Raw genomic sequence first — 27,347 nt, 5'->3', positions numbered from 1 at the left:
CTGAGGTTACCCGTGGCCACCGCTGGATCCTCCAACAGTGACAGCTCAGCTGATCGCGCTACTCACCTCAGTTGCTGCATGGAGCTGACAGGAGCGGCGGTGTCTTCTGCAGCTCCGGTCACCTTCATGCAGCAGAGCTGGAAGCGACGCTGGACCATCCTGGATTACGTCGGACATGGAGGGCTTTTAGGGGCTTATTAAATTGGTGAACCAGGGAATTTGTTAGTGTTTTTTATTTCAAATAAATGATTTTTTCAGGTGCGTGTGTGTGTGTTTATTTACTGTAATTTACAGATTAATCATGGAAGGTATCTCAGGGAGACGCCTGACATGATTAATCTAGGATTTAGTGGCATTAACTCTTTATTACTCCAATTTGCCAACGCACCAGGGCAAATCGGGAAGAGTCGGGTACAGTCCCAGAACTGTCGCATCTAATGTATGCGGCAATTCTGGGCGGCTGCTGACTGATATTGTTAGGCTGGGGGGCTCCCCATAACGTGGAGCTCCCCATCCTGAGAATACCAGCCTTCAGCCGTATGGCTTTATCTGGCTGGTATTAAAATTGGGGGGACCGCACGCTGTTTTTTTTAATTATTTAATTATTTATTTCACTGCACAGTATAGACACGCCCACCGGCTGCTGTGATTGGGTGCAGTGAGACACCTGTCACTCACGTGGGGACGTGTCTCACTGCAACCAATCATAGGCGTCTGTGGGCGGGGAAAGCAGGGAATACGAGATTGAATAATGAGCGGCCGGCTTTTTTCAAAATAGTAAAAGCCGCCGGAGCAGTGTGAATGCCGTGCAGCGCCGGGGATCGGGGAACGGTGAGTATGAGAGAGGAGGGGAAAATGACCGACAGACTGTGAGAGAGGGAGAGAGATAGTGACGGACCGACAGAGAGAGAATAGAGACCGAGAGGGAGAGACCGACTGACAGAGAATAGTAATTGACAGACATTGTGACATATCACTCATTTCCAGTGTTTTAGGAAACATGCGAGAAATGTATTTAGAAAATCGCATGTCACTAGGATGGTGTGAGTGCCGTCCCGTGACATCCAAATATTTACACGCTCCCATAGACTTGCATTGGAGAGACTCGCAGTAGAAACTCGCAAAAAAGCAGCATGCTGCGATTTTTTTCTCAGTCCGATTTGGACTGAGAAAAAAAATCGCAAATGCGAGCTGAATCATTGACTAACATGTGTCCGATTCCAATGTGAGATTTTCTCGCATTGCTCTAGAGCGAGAAACTCGCAAGTGAGAAGCAGCCCTTATACTTCACTCGGCCATTATAACGTATCACAACTGAAAGTTTATGATTTTGTGTCACTCATTGACAGCAAACAAAACCCTTTTATTACATTCACAGGTTCTGTAAAGAGTCCACATAACTTCTTAATAGCAGCATGGTATGGAGCTGTCAATCACTGAATATATATATGGCAGAGAGCAATTCTGGCTCATAAATAGGCTGGACTGGCAACCTTGTAATAATGCCCTCCAGACTCACATCAATTTTCAAACCTCTATAAGAAAAGTCAGTGCAATCTAAAATGAAAAATGTCGTTCTCGACTACTACTTCCATTTAAATAAAAGTAATAATATAAAGGTAACTAGCAATGTAGACGTGTGCCATTCACCTTGGTCAGCTGGCAGCGCTCCAAGGAGAGAAAAGTGAACATAGTAGAGGCGACCGGTGACCAGACAATCTCTGCTATACCGAACAATGGAGGCTAAATAACAGACCAGTATTTTAGTCTCCGTTGATTTCTATAATGGGAATTCAGTTCCATAAAAGGCACTTCACCAATGAATTTTCACAGTTAGGCTCATCACTATGTCAACCGTCTGTTCGAGTTTCTAATAATATTCCCCATGAGCCTGGATTCAATGGTAGACATCAGAAGACAAAAGAAACAAACAGGATTCTCTCACAATGAGAGATCACATCACTAAGTGGTCATTGTTTTTTTCTTATTTTTGTTAAAGGTAATCAGATATAAATATTATAGTATCAGGGGATCTTGTTCGCTCATTTTAACACCCCAACCCGAAACTATGAAGAGTTAGTAAATTAAATTTTAAAAAGCAATGTACTATTTGCTACTGACCTGCGAGGCATCAAGTGGGTGTTTATGTAGTTCGGAGATGCTGTCCAGCGTCTAACCCTAGGGCGTGAGTGACATTCACTCATCTGCTGGAGTCACCACCATACTACTCCAAATCTCACACAACGTTACCTACGGCTGTGTACACACAATGGCCTTAAGAAACAGACTGAGGTTTTCCTAGGTGAAAATGCTTCAGGAAAAAGCTGTCGTCTTTTTTCTGTCTTTTACGCTAAGACCGAACTTTGCGTTCACCTACTTGCAGTTCTAAACGCACGTTTTGGACTTAATTGATTTGACCAAAGTTGCCTTTTTGAGAACTTTAGCGCTGAAAACGCATGCGTATTTACCGCGTTTTTGATGCGTTTTCAGCGCTTTTTACATGCTTTTTCACCTGTGTTTAGACAGATGCGTTTTGAACATCAAGACACTGCTAAATAAAGTTTAAACAGTCAAACAGAATGAAGAAATAGAAAAAAAAAGGATCAAATCTATATTAATGGCAAAAATAATAAAAATAGATATATTTCATAAAATTATAGCGGTAATATACATTTTATCCCTAAAATAGCAATAAATGCATATTTTTCTTAAATTTAATTGTCGGACTATGTGTGTGTGTAAAGGGACATATCAAATCATTATTTTGATGTCCACAAAGCATGTTTTCTGCACATAAAAAGCAGGTAAAACGCAGGAATTTGAAGGAATCTTGGTTTTTGCCATTTCTCATTGACTTCAATGTTAGCAAAACGCACCCAAAATGGCAAAAACAACTGACATGCTGCTTCTTTGAACGCATGGTTTTTGCCAGAAAATATGCAAATTAAACGCAGCGTTTAGAAACGCAAAGTGGGGTCTGAAAATCACCATTTTCCATTGACTTTGCTGGAAAATCAAAACGCATGCCTTTTGGCATGAAAAAGGTGCTTCTCAAAACGGACCTAAAAAGCAGCAAAAACGCAGGTGGAAACGCAAAGTGCATTCTTAGCCTTAAACTATAGAAAGTTGTTACCTTGTGGAAACCCCCCCAAAAATGCACACGCTGATTCTTTTAACCACATGACGGTTTCCATACTCTGCAGTTTAACAAATAACAAAAGACTAAACGTATGCATGGTAATGTCGTTTTGACATTGCTGTGCATTATGTTCATTTTTTTAAGGCAGTTTTTGGGTTAATTGTTTAGGCCATGTGCGCACGTTGCGTTCTGTACCTTGCAGAAATGAATGCATCCTCTGGCAGAATTTGTCATTGTCAAATTTGGTTTTGACCACATAAACGCAGGAAATACGCATGTGAGTCGCCAACGAATAGGGGGTACTCGGAAATGGGCCAAGGGGTCGCTTCTAGAGGTATCACGGTGGCGTGACCCGGTCTGTGATCCCAGACTCCACAACAAAAGGAGAATATGTAAAGGGAAATTTGTAAGTTTATGATTCGTGACGCCACCCGTGGTGTTCGGTGAGATAATGGGGCACCGCTGCTGCTGATCAGAGGATCCCGGGGGTGGTGGTGGGCAGCAAGATGGTGATTTTCCCTCCACGGGTAGGTTGTTGATGTCCCGATACCCCAGTGTAATGGATTGGGAGTGATGGGTGCAGTCCACGGCTTGGACCAGGTGGTGCAGGAGTACTCACGATATAAGGCAATAACTGACACGAGTCCACGAATTAACCAAGTTGCTGGTAACTGGTGCCCTCGGATGCTGTGAAGACGGGGCCCTCATCTAGGGGTGTAATAAAGGTGCTTTTCTCCTGCCTGATGTCTGTGTCTGCTTCGTGCACGGGTCCGGTCCGGGTCCGACAGTTGGCACCGGCGGGCCAATACCCTGTCCCGGTCCACCTCGGGTTCCCCGCAAACAGCTGGCCTATTCCTGAGTCCCTTACTGCCCCTCTCCCCAAGCTCCACACCGGAGCTCCTTCCAGACTCCACACCTCCTGCAGACTGACACTGTAAACTGGGAACTCCCTATATAGTTCCCTCCAGACACTTCAGACTTTACTGCTCCGCCCACTGGTGCTGTGTGTAACTGTGTTGTAAACTCCCCAAGGGAGAGTGAGATCTGCACCAAAAAGATGGATGCAGACCTCTGTGACACCGTGGTTTTGCCAGGGAGTCACACATGCGTTTTTTTTTGCGTTTTTGCTGCGTTTTGACTGCGTTTTACATGCATAGTGCTTACAATGGGATGTGTTTTCAATACAAAGACACTACTAAATAAAGTTTGAACATTCAAACACTAGAAAAAAAATGAAAACAAAAGGCTTTAAATCATACACTATAATGATAATTTTCCGAAAATGATTATTGAGATTTAATAATTATGTTCAAAATAAAGTAAAATTATTGTTTGACTCTTTTTTTTTAAAGTCGGGCTGGATGTGAGGGCAACAGGAAACCTCTTGACCTCACTATAATGCCAAAAACGCATGCTTTGATTTTGACACAAAAAGCAAGCGTTCAGCATCAAAAAAGCATGTAAAACGCTAGAAATTTGTTTTAGGATGCGTTTTGATAATTCTCATTGACTTCAATGTTACCAAAACGCTGCCAAAACGCTCAAAACAATTGACATGTTGCTTCTTCAAACGCAGAGATTTTGACAAATTTTTGTCACAAAAAAACGCAGCGTTTTTGGCCGCATTTTTTTTTCTCGCACCCATAGACTTGCAATGGCGAGTCTCACACGAGAAACTCTAGAAATTGCAGCATGCTGCGTTTTTTTTCCCAGTGCGATTTGGACTGAGAAGAAAAAGCAGATCGGAGCTGCCTCATTGATTAACATTGGTTCGAGTGCGATGCGAGATTTTCTCACATGGCACTCGTGCGAGTCAATCGCAAGTGTGACTCCAGCATAAAACTGAAGCCAGCAAAGTCAATGAGAATCCTGAAGTCATGCACATGTTACTTATTCGTGTAGGGCAGAAAATAATGTGCAGCATATCAATCCTTTCAGCAATTTTAGTCAGTTAAAATCACTATAAAAATAACAGATTTGCTGTGCATTTACTCCCTTTTTGTAGTGTGTTTGCATGTGTTTTTAGACAGCAGTGAATGCTATAGAGATAGATAGTAACTAGTGATGAGCGACCACTAAAATGCTCATTACTCAAGTCGAGCGGGTTAGTAGACACTAGGACGGGCTCAACTGGAGTAGTGAGTATAATGGAAGTCAATGAGTGGGCAGATAGGCTCTCCACCTACATACAGCCAGCCAGCCATAAACAGAGCATTTCCAGGGGGATGAAGGGGGGGGCGGGGGGAGTGTGGGAGATTCTTTTGACACTACATCTGAAAATGATTTTTTTTTGGGGGGGGGGGGGTTAGCCCCCGGAGGCCCATTTAGACATTACCGATGGCTTGCACTGAGGTTACAACTCCCATCATTCAGTGAAGAGAGCCAGCTTTGTGTTCTTGTTTCATGAACGACACATCCGAGCACCCGCGATACTTGGCTGAGCACCGCAAGTACCCAAGCACTCCGATCGAATATAGAGCAATGGCACACAAGCTGGATCAACATTAAAAATAATCTATGTGACCTCAGTGTGAATCAAGGCCACGTTCATCCCAGGGGCACACTCATATAGTAACTACTTGATTACAAGTGTCTGCTCATTTATTTCCTCTGACTTAGGCTAAGTTCACACATCCTGTGTTTTCAATCCGTCAGGTCCGTCAGCAACGGATCAGTCATTTTCAAGATGTCAACTGATGCAACTGATGTGTTTTTCACAGGATTCCTTTCACAGGAATCCTGTGAAAAAACGGATCAGTTGCGTCCGTTACATCCGCTGTGCGTCCGTTTTTTGACGGATCAGTCATGATCCGTCTGTGTTTGGGACAGCCCAGTGGGCGTGCCAAGCATGCTGGGCATGCTCAGTAGAGCATGACGGAATCCTGCTCTGGATTCCGTTGTAAGACGGATTTCGACGGAATCCAGCACCATAGACATGCATTACAAGCTTGACGGATGGCGACGGATTCCTGCGCGGCGCGTTAATTTTGACGGCCCGAAAAACGTTACATTCTGCGTTGCTCCCCGCTCGGCGGTCAGTCAAAAACGACGGACCGCGACGCAGCGGATGCAACGCAGGGTCATCAGTCGCAATCCGTCACTAATAGAAGTCTATGGGGAAATACAGGATTCCTGCAAAATATTTTGCAGGATTCCGTAATTCCTCAAGGCTACGGATTGTGACTGATGCAAAACACAGGATGTGTGAACTTAGCCTTAGTTCTCCCTTTGTAAGGCTATGTGCCCACGCTGCGGAAAATGCGTGGATTTTGCCGCGGATTTCTCGCGGAAATGCCGCGGATTTTTCAGAAATGTGCAGCACAGCTACTCCCCAGCCATTTCTATGGCATTTGGGAAATGCTGTGCCCACGCTGCGGATTTTTCCGCAGCGGAAATCATGCGGATTTCCGTGCGGAAAAATCTGCAGCATGTTAATTATTGTTGCGGATTTACCTGCGGATTTTGCCTATTCAATTGAATGTAAAAAAATCGCAAAATCGGCAAAAAAATCCGCACAAAATCAGCACCTATGAAAAGGTGCGGATTCCGGCGGTATGCTGCGGATTTAGCTGCAGAAAAATCCGCAGATACAGAGTCCCATGGGCACATACCCTGAGGCTATGTCCGCACGTTGCTTTTTACCTGCTTTTTTGCTGCTTTTTCAACTGCAGCGTTTAATGCCAAAATGGATGTGTTCTGCTTTTCAAGCAAAGTCTATGGGAATTTGGGTTTCTTGTCCGCACTATGCAGTTCAAACTGCAGCCTTTTTGTTGCAGAACTTTGGTCAAAAACTCAGCTTTGCAGTGCAAAACCCAAATGGCAAAAACAATTGACCTGTCATAGACTTTGCTTGAAAAGCAGAACACAACCATTTTGGCATTAAACGCTGCAGTTGAAAAAGCAGCAAAAAAGCAGGTAAAAAGCAGGTAAAAAGCAACGTGCGGACATAGCCTTAGGCTATGTTCGCACGTTGCGGTTTTTTCCGCGTTTTTGCAGCGTTTTTAGCAGCAGCGTTTTTGCGCTAAAATGCATGCGTTTTTGATTGCCAGCAAAGTCTATGGGAAAAGCAGAAATCCTGTCTGCACTTTGCTTTTTTTTCTGCAGCGTTTAATTTGCATATTTGTGGTCAAAAACCATGCTGAAAAAGAAGCAGCATGTCAGTTGTTTTTGCCATTTCTGCAGCGTTTCCTTAACATTGGAGTCAATGAGAAATGGCAAAACGCAACCAAAATCACAATTCCTGCGTTTTTCATGCTTTTTACCTGCTTTTCCACTGCGTTTTTGGCTCTAAAAACGCATGCTTTTCTGGACAAAATTTAATGGGTTCTAATGTTCCTTTACACACACACAATAACCGAAAATTGAAATGTTAAAAAATTAGAAACTTCACCTATTTTTCTGATAAAATGTGCATAACCACTATTTTCTCATTAAAATGATAATTTCCCATATAGTTTTATTAAAAGTTAATTTTATACTTTTTTTCTCTTTTTTCATTCTTTTTGACTAATTCAACTTTATTTCTCAGTGTCTTGATCTCAAAAACGCATCTGCAGAAACGCAGGTAAAAAGCGCTAAAAACGCATGCGTTTTTAGCGCTAAAAAATGGTCAAAAGCCATTTGGTCAAAAACCAAGGGAAGGAAAACGTGCAGAATAAACCGCAGGTACTCCGACGCAACGTGCACACATAGCCTAAGACTCCCATACTTTCACACCTTGGAGCAATTATTCACACACCGTTTATTTTCATTTGTCTTTATTTATACATGTTTACCTATTTATCCTATGCATCACACTACTATCCATTATATTCTAAAGCTGGGTTCACACATAGCGACAGCGACAACGACATCGCTGTTACGTCACCATTTTCTGTGACGTAACAGCGACCTTGTAAGTCGCTGTTATGATCGCTGCTTAGCTGTCAAACACAGCGACGCAGCAGCGATCATAACGTCGCTACATGTGCAGAGAGCAGGGAGCCGCGCACACTGCTTAGCGCTGGCTCCTTGCTCTCCTAGCTACAGTACACATCGGGTTAATTAACCCGATGTGTACTGCAGCTACATGTGCACAGAGCAGGAGCCGGCACTAGCAGCAAGAGCGGCGGAGGCTGGTAACGAAGGTAAATATCGGGTAACCAGGGAAAGGTCTTCCCTTGGTTACCCGATGTTTACGCTGGTTACAGCTTTCCGCAGCTGCCAGACGCCGGCTCCTGCTCCCTGCTCGCTTCATTTCGTCGCTCTCTCGCTGTCACACACAGCGATGTGTGCTTCACAGCGGGAGAGCGACGACCAAAAAATGAAGCTGGACATTCAGCAACGAGCGGCGACCTCACAGCAGGGGCCAGCTCGTTGCTGGATGTCACACACAGCGACAGCGACGGGACGTCGCTGCAACTTCACAGAAAATGGTGACGTAGCAGCGACATCGTTTTCGTCGTCGCTGTGTGTGACACCACCTTAAGGGTGTATTCCTTTCCATTTTATATTGACAACCAATGAGGTGGTTTGATTCAGACAACAATGTTTTTATATTGTGGCTTGAGTCTGTTTTTGCATCCTACACATTCCCCTATTTAAAAAAAAATGGTCATAAGCTGGCCACAGCAGGCTATGCGAAAGAAAAGAATTACAAAATTTTATCAAGATGGTACCTATACCCAGTGAAGCTGCATAGGATTTTCCCCTCTGTGTCTGAGCTGTGTTGGCGGTGTGGAGGTTCCCCGGGGACAATGCTGCACATATTGTGGGACTGCCCGCTAATTAAACCCTTCTGGCTAGAGATGTTTCGGACATATACCAATATCTCTGGAGAGAGGGTATTGCCCTCCCCACAGATCTCTCTGCTGTCCATGTTGCCCGGCTCAATTAAGACACAAAAAGGAGACTTACTTAGATTCTGCCTTTCGGCAGCCCGTTCGGTGGTACCTAGACACTGGCGGAAGACAACGTCTCCTTCTTTGCAAGAATGGCAGCAGGAACTCTCCTCCATATGTTATATGGAGGAGCTCTCCGCGGAGGCGACAGAGGACAGCGAGAAATAAAGATTTGGCAAGCATGGATCCTTTTCAAAGGGACAAATGCGTATAGAGAACTGTTTGGTCCTTGAATAGAGGGGGAATACTGGCCGGGCCTGGTTGCTCCAACAGCCGCACCTAGGGGACCATGGACATCCCTTCCCCTCGGACTTACCCACCCTCCCCCTTCACCTTCTTTCCCTCTCTATGTCGTTACTATTTTCACTGCTAGCTCATTTCTTCCTTTTTTTTTTTTTTTTTTTATTACCACCCTGTTTCCTGACCTTAAGTTACATTCTTAGTGCCTAATGTTCTGGTATACGAGTCAGGTGGTTACGTAGACTCCCTCTCATCTTATTTTGGTTTTGAAATAATACCCTATCCCAAGTAAACAGAGGGAGCAGAGTCAAACAAATGTCGAGGGAGGGTGAGGGGCAGATAACATTTGTAATTTAAAGAGCTCGAGATTTGCCGGTCCCCTTCCTTTCTTCCCTTCCCTCTGTTATTGCCTTTTGCTACTTTCAAGAAGAATATATGTCTACATGACTCTTTTTTGTACTTCTAAGGAATTGATTTGTTAGTCAAATTTGTATGCAATATTTGATCCCATGCTTTCGTTCTTGTCATTTGTATTGCATATTTCTTAATAAACAAAGATTATACATAAAAAAAAAATGGTTTTAACATGCAGAGCTCTTTGAATTGATGTACCAATAAAGGTTCTATAGATTGATCATTGGAGAAGAGAGTCTTTTTTTTTCCTCGGATCTATAGAGATAAATAACACAGGTCTACAGAAAAAAATTTCAAGTGCCAAGGTTTTTTTAATGGATTTAGGGTATTTTGATGGTGCGGTGTTCTAAAATCCCATTACTTTTGCAGAATTGGTTCTAGTTTCTAAGATAACGGACATCCATTAAAATAATTTATGCGACTTGTGTGTGATAACAAATGCAATAGCTTTTAGGCCATGTGCGCACGGTGCATCCAGTACCTTGCAGAAATGAATGCATCCTCTGGCAGAATTTGTCATTGCCAAATTTAGTTTTGACCACATAAATGCAGGAAATACACATGTGTTTTTATAGCGTTTTTGCCGCGTTTTACATGCTTTTTCTGTGCTTAAATTGAGATGTGTTTTCAATACAAATACACACATAAATAAAGTTTGAACATTCCAACAGTTGGAAAAAAATGAAAAAAAAAATAAGATTACCTTTAAATCATGCACTATAATGATAATTTACCGAAAATGTTTATTGAGATTTAATAATTATGTTCCAAATAAAGTAAAAGTATTGTTTGATTCATTTTTTAAACTCAGCCTGGATGTGAGGGCAAATGGAAACATCTTAACCTCACTATAATGGCAAAAACACAAGCTTTGATTTTGTCAAAAAAGCATGCGTTTAGCATCAGAAAAGCATGTAAAATGCTAGAAATTTCTATTGGGATGCGTTTTGCTATTTCTCATTGACTTCAATATTAGCAAAACGCTGCCAAAATGGCAAAAACAATTGAAATGTTGCTTCTTCAAACACTAGAGATTTTGACAAATTTTAGGCAACTAAAACGCTGCGTTTTTAAAAAGGAATTCTGATTTTCCATAGACTTTGCTTGGAAATCAAAACGCATGCATTTTTGCATTAAAACGCTGCAGTTCGAAACGCATGAAAAAACGCAACGTGCGCACATAGCCTTAGTCTTTTGACTCTAACAGTATCTTAGGTAATGAAATATCCCATATAATTATTTTGTATTTCAATTTGTAGGCCAACAATGCTATAAAAGTGACCTTCTGACGCCAGAAATCTAGTGTTAATTAATGGAGGAAGGAAGTTGGTTACAGTAAGAGTTTGTCAGCCCAGCTTTGGTTTATACCCAAAAAGTTCTGCCTTAATAAGTATACAAATACATGTAAAAAATTATGTCTACATCAAAAAGAGCCTGCATCAAAAATCCTGATGTATTCTGCTATATCTGTAAGAGTACATGGTTGAAAACAAAGAAGAAATATCACAAGCTTTGTGCATCGAGTATATCTGGCTTAATTTGGAGTGCAGCTTGGAGACCAGGATAAGTCTTACTCAGGCTGTGTCCGCACTTTGCGTCGAGGTAGTTGCAGTTCTAAACATATCCTCTGGCAGAAATTGCTTTTGCCAAAGTTTCTTTTGACCACAGAAACGCGATAAATACGCGTGCGTTTTAACAGCGTTTTAGCCGCGTTTTTAGCGCTTTTTACATGTTTTTCCATTGCGTAAAGACAGATGCGTTTTGAACATAAAGACACTGCTAAATAAAGTTTAAACAGTCAAACACTATGAAAACAGGAAAAAAAAAAGAAAACAAATATAATTAATTAAATCATAACGAAAATAGTTATATTTAATATAATTATAGCGGTTTTAGACTATTTATGGCTAAAATAACAATAAATTAATATTTTTCATTAATTTAATTGTCGGACTATGTGTGTGTAAAGGGACATATCATGCCATTATTTTGATGTCAGGTTTCTGCAGGTAAAACGCTGGAATTTTGATATTTCTTGCTTTTTGCTACTTCTCATTGACTTCAATGTTAGCAAAACACAGTCCAAATGGCAAAAACAATTGACATGCTGCTTCTTTAAACGCTGAGGTTTTGCCCAAAAATATGCAAATTAAATGCTGCATTTTGAACTGCAAAGTGCGCACAAGAATCCCCATTTCCCATAGACTTTGCTTGAAAATCAAAACGCATGCATTTTGGCATGAAAACGCTGCAGTTCAAAACGCAGCTGAAACGCAGGAAAAAACAAAGTGCACACATAGCCTAAGGCCCTGTGAAAATGCTGCGGATTTACCACGGATTTTGCCGTGGATTTGCCGCGGATTTGCTGCAGAAAATGTGTCTAACATTGCTGCAGTCATTCCCCAGCAAATCCTATGGGTTTTAAAAAATGCTGTGCGCACACTGCGTTTTTTTATACCCGTGGATTTTCCGCTGCGGAACTAATGAGCATGTTATTTCTTTTCTGCAGGTACCTGCAGTTTTTGCCATAGATAATGGTAAAAATCCGCAGGAACAACCTGCGGAAAATCCGTGGCAAATCCGAGGCAAACCGCGGTAAAACCGCATACGGATTTCGCTGTGGTTTTTACCGTGGATGCGAGATTCTTTAAGAGGGTCCGGATTTTTCTAAAGAAAAAGGCACTTTCTAGTGCGCACATAGCCTTAGGCTCCACATATGGTTTGGAAAACATGTGCTAAAGACCTACGACAGTGGAAAAATGGTGAAAGAAGTGTACCAATGGTATGGAAAGAAAGGAAACACCACAATAACAATTGTAACAATTGTTCTTTTTGTGTTGTAAAGATTAAAGATTTAATACTTACGAGAAATCTCAGTGGGATTATCCTATTTTGGAAACAGCAAGATGACCTATTCCACATGGCAATGACTTTCCCCTCCCATTGTTTTCCAGACTCCAGACCACCCACTTGGAGTGTATGGCAGGTAGCATCAGTATAAGTGAATTTGAGGGAAGCTGTTCGCGGATTCAACCATTAGGGCTGCTTCTCACTTGCGAGTTTCTCGCAGTAAAGCAATGCGAGAAAAACTCGCATTGGAATCGGACACATGTTAGTCAATGATTCATCATTTGCAATTTTTTTCTCAGTCCAAATCGGACTGAGAAAAAAAATCGCAGCATGCTGCTTTTTTGCGAGTTTCTACTGCGAGTCTCTCCAATGCAAGTCTATGGGAGCGTGTAAATAATCGGATGTCACGGGACGGCACTCACACCATCCTAGTGACATCCGATTTTCTAAATACATTTCTCGCATGTTTCCTAAAACACTGCAAACGAGTGATGTCTCCCAATGTCTGTCAATCACTATTCTCTGTCAGTCGGTCTCTCCCTCTCAGTCTCTATTCTCTTTCTGTCGGTCCGTCACTATCTCTGTCGGTCCGTCACTATCTCTGTCCCTCTCTCACAGTCTGTCGGTCATTTTCCCCTCCTCTCTCATACTCACCGTTCCCCGATCTCCGGCGCGGTGCTGCACGGCATTCACACTGCTCCGGCGGCTTTTACTATTTTGAAAAAGCCGGCCACTCATTAAACAATCTCGTATTCCCTGCTTTCCCTGCCCACAGGCGCCTATGATTGGTTGCAGTGAGACACGCCCCCACGTGAGTGACAGGTGTCTCACTGCACCCAATCACAGCAGCCGGTGGGCGTGTCTATACTGTGCAGTGAAATAAATAATTAAATAATTTAAAAAAATGGCGTGCGGTCCCCCCAATTTTAATACCAGTCAGATAAAGCCATACGGCTAAAGGCTGGTATTCTCAGGATGGGGAGCTCCACGTTATGGGGAGCCCCCCAGCCTAACAATATCAGTCAGCAGCCGCCCAGAATTGCCGCATACATTAGATGCGACAACTGGAACTGTACCCGGCTCTTCCCGATTTGCCCTGGTGCATTGGCAAATCGGGGTATAAGGAGTTAAAGGCAGCCCATAGCTGCCACTAAATCCTAGATTAATCATGTCAAGCGTCTCCCCGAGATACCTTCCATGATTAATCTGTAAGTTACAGTAAATAAACACACACACACCTGAAAAAATCATTTATTAGAAATAAAAAACACTAACAAATTCCCTGGTTCACCAATTTAATAAGCCCCAAAAAGCCCTCCATGTCCGGCGTAATCCAGGATGGTCCAGCGTCGCTTCCAGCTCTGCTGCATGAAGGTGACCGGAGCTGCAGAAGACACCGCCGCTCCTGACAGCTCCATGCAGCAACTGAGGTGAGTAGCGTGATCAGCTGAGCTGTCACTGAGGTTACCCGCGACCACCTGGGATCGGTGAGAGGGCTGCTAACTTCAGTCACTCAGGGGATTTGCGGTCACCGGTGAGCCCTTCACAGGTGACCACTAATCAGGACGCGGCACAGACAGAGCCACAGCATGACAATGAAGTCGGGTGAAGTTCACCCGAGTTCATTCTGATCGTGCGGCTCTGTCTGTGTCTGCTGTCATCTGCCATTCAGCTCTGCTACATGGCTGTCTGTGTCTGCTGTCAGCGGCCATGTAGCAGAGCTGAATGGCAGATGACATAGTAAAAAATACGCATTACACACGCATTACACACGCTAGTAAAATCATTAATTTATTCAGAAAAAGTATGGCACTTGCGTTGCACTCGGACCTAACGTGAACTAAAATCAGCCGGGTTTTTTTCAGCCCAGTCGGACCGATTTTACTCGCATAGATGTGTTTCCAGCCTTAACCAAAAAGAACTCAATTCTCTTGATTCAAGACTTAAGGGGGCTTTACACGCTACGATATCGTTAATGGTTTGTCGTCGGGGTCAAGTTGTTAGTGACGCACATCCGGCGTCATTAACGATATCGCAGTGTGTGACACTGACCAGCGACCTTAAGCGACCTCAAAAATGGTGAAAATCGTTCACCATGGAGAGGTCGTCCCAAACTCAAAAATCGGTAAGGGTTGTTTATCCAGGTGGTTCATCGCTCATGCGGCAGCACACATCGCAATGTGTGACACCGCAGGAGCGAGGAACGTCTCCTTACCTGCCGCCGGCCCCAATGCGGAAGGAAGGAGGTGGGCGGGATGTTACGTCCTGCTCATCTCCGCCCCTCCGCTTTGATTGGCTGGCCGCTTAGTGACGTTGCGGTGACGTCGCTGTGATGCCGAACGTCCCTCCCCCTTGAAGGAGGGATTGTTCGGCAGTCACAGCGACGTCATCGACCAGGTAAGTATGTGTGACGCTGCCGTAGCGATAATGTTCGCTACGGCAGCGATCACAAACAATCGCATGCGCGACGGGCGCGGGTACTTACACGCTCGCTATCGCTACAAATTGCTAGCGATATCGCTACCGTGTAAAGCCCCCTTTAAATCTGTCCAAGTAAACATCTGAACTTTTAGCATCCATTCCAGACTTAGGGTGGCTTTACACGCTACGACACCGCTAAAGCGATCTCGTTGGGGTCACGGATTTTGTGACGCACATCTGGCCGCTTTAGCGATGTCGTTGTGTGTGACACCTATTAGCGATTTTGAATCGTTGCAAAAACGTTCAAAATCGCTAATCGGTGACATCCCCCCCTATTCCCAATTATTGTTGCTGCTGTAGTAACGATGTTGTTCCTCGTTCCTGCGGCAGCACACATCGCTACGTGTGACACTGCACGAATGAAGAACCTCACCTTACCTGAGTACAGCCAGCAATGAGGAAGGTAGGAGGTCGGGCGGGATGTTCGCCCTGCTTATCTCTGCCCCTCCGCTTTGATTGGGTGGCCGCTTAGTGACGTCGCAGTGACGCCGAACAAACCGCCCGCTTAGAAAGGAGGCGGTTCGCCGGTCACAGCGACGTCGCTAGGCAGGAATGTGCATGTGATGCTGCCGTAGCGATAATGTTCGCTACGACAGCGATCACCACATATCGGCCGTACGATGGGGGCGGGTGCTATCGCGCTCAACATCGCCAGCAAATGCTAGCGACGTCGCTGCGTGTAAAGCACCCCTTAATGAACAAAATCTTATAAAGGCGGAAGGTAAAATTACAGCCTATCGGATAAGAGAAGAGAGGCTTCTCCCATATTTCAACCAAGAGGAAAAACTTGTATACTGCAAAGATATCACAGGAATTGTACTTCAAACGGGACGAACGGAATATCGACCAGACAACAGGCAGCTTTCTATAGACAGCTCCATTAGAAGCATGAAATGTGTTCTCTTGCACAATGGTAACAGTTATGTGTCTCTTCCCATTTCTCACTCAACAAAACTGAAAGCAGAATAAGAAAATGTAAAAATCGTATTACAGAGAATCCATTATCATGAACATCAGTGATCAATTTGTGTTGATCTGAAGATGGTGAACTTGCTTGGACAGCAATCGGTATACACAAATATCCACGCTTCATGTGCCTCTGGGATAGCAGGGCAAGGCAAGATCACTGGACAAAAGTGTCATGGCCTACAAGTGAAGAAATGATTGTTGGCGCTGCAAATATCATCAACAAGCCACTGGTGGCCAAGAACAATTCTCCCACCGCTTCATATTAAGCTAGGATTAATGAAGCAATTTGTTAGGGCTTTGGAAAAATTGGAGAATTGCTTCAAGTACATTTGTAGATCATTCCCTGGACAGAGCATGGAAAAACTAAAAGCTGGAATCTTTAATCCATAGCCATTTAAACAGAATTCCAGATAAGCTTGGAGACTTTAGCAAGGAACAAGGTGAAAGGTTCCACAAGGATATGAAGGTAATGGAGGAGATCAAGGCTGAAGGAATATACACATGATGGCAGACAGGACACACACATGATGACAGACGGGACATGCACATGATGACACACGGGACACGCACATGATGGCAGACGGCACATACACAGGAGGGCAGATGGGACATGCACATGATGGCAAACGGGACAAGTACATGATGGCAGACGGGACAAGTACATGATGGCAGACGGGACATACACATGATGACATACGGGATATACACATGATGGCAAATGGGACATACACATGATGACAGACAGGACATACACATAATGGCAGACGGGACGTACACATGACGACAGACTACTGTTGGCATCTCCAACATGATTGTCCTGTTGACAATAATGTATTGTGTTAATTAACTATTAAACATTTCAGAAACTATAGCCAATCTGTGAAAACCGAAGTCATATTCTTAATCAACGCCAGAGCGACAGACATATAATAAAACTGCACCCTGTGACGATTATTGGACAGATTTTTATGATTGAATGAATGAATGAATGAATGAATGAATGAATGAATGAAAAAAACGATGTGGGGTCCCCCAGGTTTTGTAATCAGCAAAGGTAAAGCAGTCAGCTGTGAGCTTATATTATCAGGCTGGGAAGGTCCATGGTTATTGGGTCCTTCCCAGCCTAAAAATACCGTTCTGCAGCCACCACAGAACCAGAAGTTCTGCATCACATTAGATACTCCAATCCTGGCACTTCGCTTAAGCTTTTCACAATTGCCCTGGTGTGATGGCAATCCGGGTACTAGTAGTTGGGGTTGATGTCAGTTGTGTAATGTCAGCTGGCATCTAGCCCTGGTGCTAGTAATGGAAAGGTTTATATCAGATACCCCCACTGCAAACCCAGTAAGTAAACAAGAAAAAAAAACACTCAAAAATCCTTTATTTAAATAAACAAACACTTCCTCCCACTTTCCCTTCCATTTTCTCTTTAAAAGAAAGCAAACATGCTGGTCAAACGTAATCTAGGGATTCTAAACATGGTCTACAAATGTAAACCTTAAAAACAAATAAAGAGAGAAATAAAAACAAGACCCTGTCCGTTGTACCAATTTAATAAAAATCAAATTTCCCAATTCTGACGTATTCCAGCGGATCCCATGAAGTTGTTCGATTACGTAGCTTTACAGATAAGAAGCATCAGAACAAGGCTCAATAGACATTAGGCAGCAGCAACTTCCAGCTCACACTGCACGAGACCCAGCAAATATGATGAGCTGTGACGTCACCACTCATTACAGTCACTGGATATCAGAGTGATGAGCAGTGACGTTCCTGATGTCACCGCTCATCACAGGCACCAGGTCTCGCAAAGTGCAGCGCGAGCCGGGAGTATTTGCTGCTCAAAGGCTATGGAGCGTCGCTCTGAAGCTCCATAGCCATTGATCTTCGTAATTGAGGAATGTTGTGGGAACCGCTGGACTATGTCGGACCTGAGAACTGTACTTTCTAAGGCTGCTTTCACACATCCGGTTTTTGCTGAGCGGCACAATACGGCGCTTTGCAGAAAAAAACGCAACAGTTTTTTTGCCACCGGTTGCGTTTTTTTCTGCATAGACTTGCATTAGCACCGTATAGTGCCGCATGGCCTTGCGTTGCGTCCATTTTTTGCCAGATGCGGCATATTTAGCCCTTGCGGCGGCTGGATGGAATGTTGCCTGGCACGTTTTTTTGTGCGGCGAAAAATACGCATCGCGATGCGGCGCGATTTACAATGCAAGCCTATGGACGCCGGATGCTGCGTCCTGAGGCAAAAAACGCATCTGGATGGGCCGCATGGAAAACGGATGGGCCGCATGGAAAAACTTTTTTTCGCTGCATCCGCTGCATAGGTTTTTGAGCCGGATTGAGCCGCACTGCAAAAACCGGATGTGTGAAAGCAGCCTAAATAGAGTGGTACCCGGTTTTCGTTGACATCGGTTATCAACGAACCAACATTTCACTTTTCATTGATTTTTTTGCACTAAAAATTTGAATCGGTTTTTGTTGATTGCTTCGGTTTTCGTTGTTTTTGTCAGCATGCCCACGTGACTACGATGCTAATTTTGTGACAACAAAGGGTGATTCATGCATTCTCTCTGTGTGGCGTTGTGGGAGTGTCACCCCGAGCGTCAGTTTCAAAATATATGTAAGAAATGTAAGATAAAATGTATTTATTCTTTACATTAGTGTTTTATATTCATTTAATATTCCTTTTATATTCATTTCTTATTGTTTTTAGTATTAAACACTATCTTTATTCTCTATAAAATGTGTTTTTTTATGTATTTTAGAGTGTCTAAAGCAAATTCATTGGATTTACATGGATTCCTATGGAAAAAAGTGCTTGGATTTTCATCGGTTTCGGTTTTCATTGAGACGGATTATCAACGAAAACCAAGGTATCACTGTAAATTGGTGAACGAGCGACATTGTCTTGTTTTATTTCTCTCTTTTTGCTTTTCAGGTTGTTTCCATTTCTGGACTACGTTGGATTTTTGTGTGTTTTTTTTTTTTTTTACTTATTGGGTTAGTAATGAGGGTGTTAAATAGACACCTCTCCATTACTAACACCAGTGCTTCATGCCAGACGAAATTACACAACTGACATGAACCCCAAAACTATTACCCCAATTGCCACTGCACCAGGGCAAATCGGGAAGAGTCAAGACGAAGTGGCAGAATCGGAGCATCTAATGTGATGTGCCAATTCTAGGGCTGTGGCCTGACATTTTTAGGCTGGAAAGGACATAATAACCATGGACCTTCCCAGCCTGATAATACCAGCTCTCAGCTGTCTGCTTTATCTTTGCTGGTTATTTATTTATTTAATCATAAAAAGCTGTCCAATAAGCTCCATAGGGTGCAAATTTTTATATGTTGGTAGTTGTGCAATTATATGTCTGTCTGTGTGAATATATATCTACCTGTATCTATCTATTATCTATCTCCATAGCATTCATTGGTGTCCAAAATGCTAGAAAAAAATGCAAGTGAAAAACATACGCAAAACTGCATGTGAAACTGCAGCACGTTTTTGTCACTGTGTTTCTTTTTTTTTTTTGCTAAGAGATGAAGAAATGCTGCAGAAATTTCTGGATCCAAATTCTCTATGTGTGCACATACGCTTATATCATATAGGCATGCATACAGCAGCAGGATGTCTGCAGCCAGCTTCATCACAGCACACACATCACAAAAAGACAATGCAGGAACCTGGTGGTGCACATATCTGCAGTGATATATCAATCAAGATTGGGGACAGGGAGGTCAGACGCAGGATAGCAGTCTTTTCTGTACTTTACGTTTAACAAGTTATTATCGTACAATGCAGCATTTTATAATTCAATCTTATCGCGTCTGGAGCATCTGACAAAACCTGGTTTGAGCAGTCATTCTGTCCCTTTAAGCCTATATGTTGGGGCTAACAATTGGTGCTAACTCGGGTTACATTGTTGCACAGACCAGCCCACATTGATTACTTTCATGACACTTGAACATGCAAATTCTCATTGCGGCATATAAATAGGATATTAAACAGGTGATCTGCCTATTCTTTTTATTCTTGCCTTGAACAGAACTTTGAATACACAGTCAATTAACATTTCTGAAATGTTGTTCTGCCCACGCTGCGTTACCTGTATTATGCTGTATTGTACAATGCTATGCACGCTGTTGGTTTTAGCAGCTGCCGTTTCTTTCATAGCGATGTTATAGTAGACGTCAGTTCCTCCATTTTCTGCCTCTGAGGCACTCACACAATGCTGGAGGAGATGAACAAGGCTCGTTTTACTTTATAAGGAAGAAATCATTCTGAATATCTATTATTTACGACACATCCCTGTTATAGACCAGATAAGGAGCACATGACCGAAATCTAAAATGATGAATGGTGGCTTCACTTTGTAATCTGCAGGTCCTAATCTAGGGCTGTGACAGAAGAGTTGTAACTAATATTTACAGCCAAAAGGTGGGTGATAAAGAGGCAGCGGAGAGGGACCTCCCGTCCTACCGAAACACAACCTTACATATTGTAAATGGGGAGGAATCACTGCAGATGTAATAGATGTTATGTGCTCCTATGACAAACATGATTTATTTGATACGATATTGTTTAAACATCAGGGAGAATTTGTTTATTTTGTCCAGAAAAATGTCCTGTGGATGTCAGAGAAGCCTCCATCCTGTCAATATTTGGACATAGAGTTGATTAGTTTCCATGTGATGCCAGATCGGAGAAAGGAGTCTGCATGCCTCTAGAGTTTTAACACCCAACACTGTCTAAAAATACAGCATGACAGCGCTTCCAGGGTCATGGACCAGAATCTTTCATTTTCATTCCCAATAGAAGCAAAACTCATGTAACAAAAAGCATCGGTCTGGCCAAGATACTTTTACACACCGGAGTATCTGACCTCAGACCGCCACCAATTTCTGAAATCATGGTGCTTCCATACCCCGTTTAAACTGCTCAGAGATTTCATCATTGGATATTCATGTCATTCATTACATTCTAAGCACAATGGTACTTGGCTTACGTTATAAGGTTAGGTTATTATCGGAGATATTCCAGAGCTGTGTAAGGCTATGTTCACACGTTTTTTTTCATGCAGCCAACTTAGCAGCTCTTAGCAGTAAAAAAGCTGGTTCCAAAAGCAAGTTTTGCTGCGTTTTTTTGCATCATTTGTCTGCAGTACATGTTTAAAGGGAACCTGTCAGGTGCAATGTGCACCTAGAATCATGATCAGTTCTGGGTGCATATTGCTAATCCCTGCCTAAATGTCCCGGTATACACTAGCATAAAGATATCTTTAGAAAAAGTATTTGTAAAGATCTTTTACCTTATGCTAATGAGGCCAGGGACTAGTCGCAAGGGCATTAGTTCCCTTGGCTAGTAGGCCCCCTTAGCACTACCACAGGGGCGTGCTTACATGCTAATGAATGTGCATCATCAGAGTCATATTCGCTCTCATTTCTGCTGCTACTGCTGGTTTTTGACTCAGTGAGCAAGATTTGAACATCCCCGAACTTACGGTCATGCGCACTACACCAGTTTGAAGCCGGGGTGCGTACACCCAACTTCATAGTGTGCATGACCGGAAATGCCGGGGACTTCTGATCATGCGCACTGAGACAAAAACTAGCGGTGGCAGCAGAGGTAAGAGCGACCATGCCTCTAATGTTGCGCATTCATTAGCATGTTATCACACCCACAAGGATGTGCTTACATGCTAAGGAGGCTGATTAGCCAAGGTAACTAACACCCTTATGACTAGTCGCTGGCCTCATTAACATATCATAAAGGATCTTTACAAATACTTTTCTAAAGATCTCTTTATCTGTGCTAGTGTATACAGGGACAGTTAGGGGTACTTCTCACATAGCGAGATCGCTAGCGAGATCGCTGCTGAGTCACGGTTTCTATGACACACCAAGTGACCTCATTAGCGATCTCGCTGTGTGTGACACTGAGCAGCGATCTGGCCCCTGCTGTGAAATCGCTGCTCGTTACACACAGTGCTGGTTCATTTTTTGGACGTTGCTCTCCCGCTCTAAAGCGCACATCGCTGTGTTTGACAGCGAGAGAGCAACGATCTGAATGTGCAGGGAGCAGGAGCCGGCGTCTGGCAGACTGCGGTAAGCTATAACCAAGGTAAATATCGGGTAACCAAGCGAAGCCCTTTGCTTGGCTACCCGATATTTACCTTGCTTACTAGCGTCCGCCGCTCTCACACTGTCAGTGCCGGCCCCCTGCTCCCTGCACAAGTAGCCAGAGTACACATCGGGTAAATAAGCAAAGCGGTGTGTACTCTGGCTAGGAGTGCAGGGAGCCAGCGCTAAGCGGTGTGCGCTGGTAACCAAGGTAAATATCAGGTAACCAAGTGCTTGGTTACCCGATATTTACCTTAGTTACCAAGCGCAGCATCGCTTCCACGCGTCGCTGCTGGCTGGGGGCTGGTCACTGGTCGCTGGTGAGATCTGCTTGATTGACAGCTCACCAGCGACCATGTAGCGACGCACCAGCGATCCTGACCAGGCCAGATCGCTGGTGGGATCGCTGGAGCGTCGCTAAAGTGTGACGGTACCCTTAGGCAAGGATTAGCAATATGTACCCAGGACTACTCGTGGTTCTGTGTGCATATTACACATGACAGGTTCCCTTTAAATAAAGTTAGTTTTAGTCACCACAAAAGTAGCAAATACACAGCAAAAATGCAGGAGTTGCATTTCTGCACTTTCTCATTGCTTTCAAAGGTGAAAATAACCTCTTCAAAAACGTTGAAAGAATTGACATGCAATTTCTTTAAAAAAGCAGCAGTTTTCCATGTTAATCAGGAAATTAAAGCAACCGTGTGCAGGAAATTTCTGGAATCTCAGAGCTTTTGCTGGTCCTGTAAAAAGCAGCTTTAAATTTGCAGAAAAAAAACAATGCAAAAAAACAAAGCAAAACTCTACCTGTGAACATGGCCTAATGGGTTTCAGGCACTCTGTAGGGAGTGGTGTGTGATCTGGTATTTTATGGTGTTTTGTTATGTGACAGGTATGCGACAGAGCAGTAAGGGACACCAGACCGATGAACAATCCAAGAAGATTTAATGAGGCAGGGAGCATAAAACATCCAATATCCAAATGGTTCTTTAGAGTCCACACAAAGGAAACAGATCTGGGGCAATTCGACGCCAAGGAGAATGCAACAGTCCTCAGATGCGTTCCCTAAATCCAGCAGCGTGGCAGCTGATCCCCAATGTCCAATCGTCCATGTACGGGCAAAGAGGAGCTGGCCTGAGCACAGGTCCTCGCCATTCACCCAACAAAGCATAACTAAACTAAAAAACATGTGGCTGAATCTCCCACCTCTCCTTAGATCCACCCCCTTAACATTTGCTACTTGTAGCTACTAGTTAGAAAGAAGTTCCTAGACACAGTCTCCAGAGATTGTGTACTAGGGAAGCCCCCTGCAGAGGAGAACAATATATGTGCAACCCCCACCAAATCAAGGACAATATCTACTGCTGAAGCCTGATTGCAATATGATACAGGCTGGGGGGATATAATGTTACATGTCATTACACACATCAACATGTTAATTAAAAATAGTTATCTGCATAAAGTGCAATATTTTAATATGTGGTATAGGTAACAAAGCGGCAAACACCGCAGTCAACAACTGGCTCATCAACAGGTAAACCAGATCGCTCCCCGTCTATGTATCTGTTGTAACCGAGGGGGCTGGCCCAGCTATTGGGATTACAGGGCTCTCACACGTGCCCACAGAGAACGCACTCATCGCTATGTCGCAGGAGCTGACATTTTGAGATCGGGTCAGCTTTTGCAATTCATGTAATGTATATATATTTTTGTTATAAAGAAATCTAAATATACTTTTTTTTTTCTAGCCGCACAGCCCCTTAAACATAATCTATACAAAACCCTGTATAGCGGTATAGTATCCGAAATCCATGGCCAATCTCTGCTGATGACCACATCTGTGTCCCCGCTACTCAGGAAGATGCCAGTAAGAGAGGTCACAGTTTTCAATAACATTCCCTGCGTCATTTCATTTGTGGAGCTGTCTATATAATTGGATTGCTATTTTCTTCAATCTGTACTACCATGCAAAATCAATCCATTACAGCATTTCCTGTTTATTGATTGATCTGAGTTTTCATAAACTCGGTGTTGACAGAGGACATGTTCTTATCTTTATTAATGAAGATCATTTACGTGGGTGGAGAATGCCTCTTAAAAGGGGTTTCCAGCTGTAAATCCTAGGGAGTGGCCATAAAGCTTTGATTGGTGATGGCAATAAGCAGAATGCAGAGGCCTAATTGGGAATTGGGTAGAAGACCAGCCACAGCCGGGCATAAACAGCTACAGTGTCAGTGTGCACGATAACAGAACCAAGGTGCAGGTTTGTGACACTCGAGAATTGCGATGAGACTTGTATTGCATTTTTCCATTTGAAAACAGCAGAGACCTTACTGGGAACCAGCTAATCAGTGACCGCAGCGGTTTATTCCATTGGCATTATGGCTTCTATTGCAGTAATACAGCTTGTGACTACGAGCAACCGATTGGCTGCAGTGGACACACGCTGATCACTTTTAAGCAAGAACTGGTAGAACCACCAGTGTGTCAAAAATTCATAGTAAAGTTTACTTTGCTATTTTAGGCCCCCTTCTCCCATCCATGTTTCCGGTATGTGTGATGTCCGTTTTCACACATACCGGAGACACGGGCACATGTAGACCCATTAAAAATCAATGGGTCTGCGCACACGTCCACATTTTCACACGGACTTATGTCCGTGTGCAGACACGCGTGTCCGTGTGCTCCACACGGTGACATGTCCGTTTTTCTCCAGCAGCACTCAGGTTATACAGACCACACACTGATGTGATCTGTGTAACATGTACTGGAGAAAACCAATTGTCTGTGAAACAAAATTATTTTTTTATACTCACCTGTCTCCAGTGCTGCTGTCTCTAGCGCTGCTATCACTTTCTTCTGGGGACGCTCATTATGTTCATGAATATTCACTGCCCTGCAGACCTGGAAGCAGCAGCGCCAGAGACAGCAGCACCAGGGACATGTGAGTATAGAAGTTCATGCTGTCCGTGTGCTATGCGGATGTCACACAGCTAGCACACTGACAGCACACACTGAACACACACAGACACACACGCACACACATACGCACCTACACCACAGACTGTGCAAAACATTTGTGTTTTGTACGGACGTGTGAAAGAGGCCTTAAACTGTTTGCACCAGCTTTTAACTACAATTTATCTTTATTTACCTTTATCAAACCTATGAAATAACTGATTATTTACTTAGAATTTGTTGGTGACCTCAGTGGGGGATCAAGTTACCGATGCTGCCTATAGAAGACTTTGGACAGTGGAGGCAACGACACATACACAGAGCCGGTTCTGCTTCTCTTCACTAAGTCCTCTATCTGGTACCTAAGCTGGAGTCACAGCTAGATTCCTCAGTACGCCCATGTAATGTTTTTATGCTGCTTTTGAGGAATAGTCTTCTGAAGGTCTCAAACAGGAAGGAGCTGAGCTCAAAGAAACGAAAAATTAGAAAATCAAGCCGAGAGAAGAGTAAAAAAGTTCTAAAAACGTAGGATTTGAAACATATATTGGACAGGCATGGATTCATCCTTATTCCTCATGTATATACACAACAGTTTATTTTGAAAAGTCAACCTACACAACACTTTAAATGCATTTTGTTAAACGCAATTACGTATATCCCGGCTATAGTCATTGTTAAGGGGATGTGACCTTCAAATAGGTCACACAAAGAAGACTTCAGAGGCGACCATTTGCTGTGTGTATATTTACATATGCTGGCATGGTTCCCGCCAAGGCCAAGCACAGGACATGCACATAGAAAGTCTGTACACGTACCAGGGCTTGCTCCTGTGCCTGGACGAGCAATCACACGCGCGACAAGTAGAGCTTTCTGAGATCTCCTCTGGAGGGTCACTTAGAAACACATAGCAATTACAAAGCCGCGGACTCTACGTGCTCTGCTCATTTACCATTAGACGGGACTGGAGAGTCGCCTTCTAACATTACAGACTAATATTTTCTGTTTGGAAGTATTACACACAAAACATGCCAAAACATTTGCTTTTCTTTGTTTATTCACTTATTTTTGAAAGCTAGTTTATTCTACTTCTTGTAGCAGTTTTACTCTGAGGCTATATCATTAAAAATGTGAAATTCAGAAATGAAGACTCTACTGGAAATAGCACTCTGCATAGTACCATACACTGAGATAGTATACAGTAAAGCCTCCTTCACACGTCAGTGAAAAACGTGTGTGTTAAAGATGCGTATCTCCCTCCATGTGCCGTGATTTTGGCACATGTGTGCTATCTGTGATAATACATGGAGATCAGGCACTTATACTCATCTGTCCATGCCACTGCTCTCCATGGTGCTGAAGTCTCCCGCGATGCTGTGTCTGGCCACCGCTTTCTCCCCTCTGCAGCTACTTCCAGGGTGGCTGTGCAGTGCATATACATAAGCCTAATTAGCCGGCCTGGAAGCAGAGACAGCATCGGCTGAAGACAGCTTGAGACAGGTGAGTTTAAAAAGCTTTTTATTTTACATGTACGTGATTTTTCTGGTATTTGTTTCACGGATCACACCACTGTATTGTCTGTGGGACACCAGTGATGCCGGAGAAAAATGCACTTGTCTGCGTGCAGAGCACACGGACATGCGTGTACGCCGCATTGAAACATGTCAGTGAGAAATCACTGATGTGTGTGCAGATCCATTGATTTTAATGGGTCTGCATATGTCCGTGATTCTGGTACATATAAAAACTACAACATACGTACCAGAATCACTGACGTGTGAAGGGGGCCTAAGGCTAATGCTCCCCCTACTTATGCCCGGAGGTAACCAAAAAGTGAACCTTTACATCTGTGTCTAATCAGAACGATTAAGGCTAGGTCCACATTTCCGTTGTTTTGCATCAGTCACATGCGTTGCTTGACGCTTGTGACTGATGCGTTGTTCAACGGGTGACAAGAATTGGAATTCATTGTCATCATAAAGCGGATTCCGTTGTAAAACGAGAGAGAGCGATCAGCTGATCGTTCACAATAGCTGGCCGCCGTCGGCTTTTGAGAGCAATCAGATAATCTCCCGGAGGCCGGCTATTGTGAACGATCAGCTGATCGCTCACAGATGCCGGCCGCCGGGTGACCAGCTGATCGCTCACAGAAGGCGGCTGCCGGGCGATCAGCTGATCGTTCAGCCGCCGAGAGAACATGCGCAGCGAAATCAAAAGGATTCCGCCGCTCAAAAAACGCTACATGCTGCGTTCCTGCCACCCGACGGTCACTGATCAGTTGGGCGGCGGATGCA

The 27,347-nt window shown here is 43.6% G+C and overlaps 1 protein-coding gene across 6 annotated transcripts in view; it reads right to left on the bottom strand.

Moving 5' to 3' along the window:
* Window positions 1–27,347, bottom strand: part of NLGN3 (neuroligin 3) — a 251,437-nt gene that overhangs the window by 162,437 nt on the left and 61,653 nt on the right. The window contains exon 2 of one of the 6 annotated variants that reach the window (XM_075323973.1): window positions 20,088–20,213. The exons of the other annotated variants lie outside the window; for them this stretch is intronic. The gene's annotated coding sequence lies outside the window, so the exon portion shown is untranslated. The remainder of the gene's footprint in view (window positions 1–20,087; window positions 20,214–27,347) is intronic. 6 annotated transcript variants of the gene reach the window in all.

The sequence above is a fragment of the Anomaloglossus baeobatrachus genome, chromosome 9 (genome assembly GCF_048569485.1).
Source record: "Anomaloglossus baeobatrachus isolate aAnoBae1 chromosome 9, aAnoBae1.hap1, whole genome shotgun sequence".
In the NCBI taxonomy this organism is placed as follows: domain Eukaryota; kingdom Metazoa; phylum Chordata; class Amphibia; order Anura; family Aromobatidae; genus Anomaloglossus; species Anomaloglossus baeobatrachus.
The sequence above is the reverse complement of the archived record's forward strand: the minus strand, read 5'-3'. Positions and strand labels throughout refer to the sequence as shown.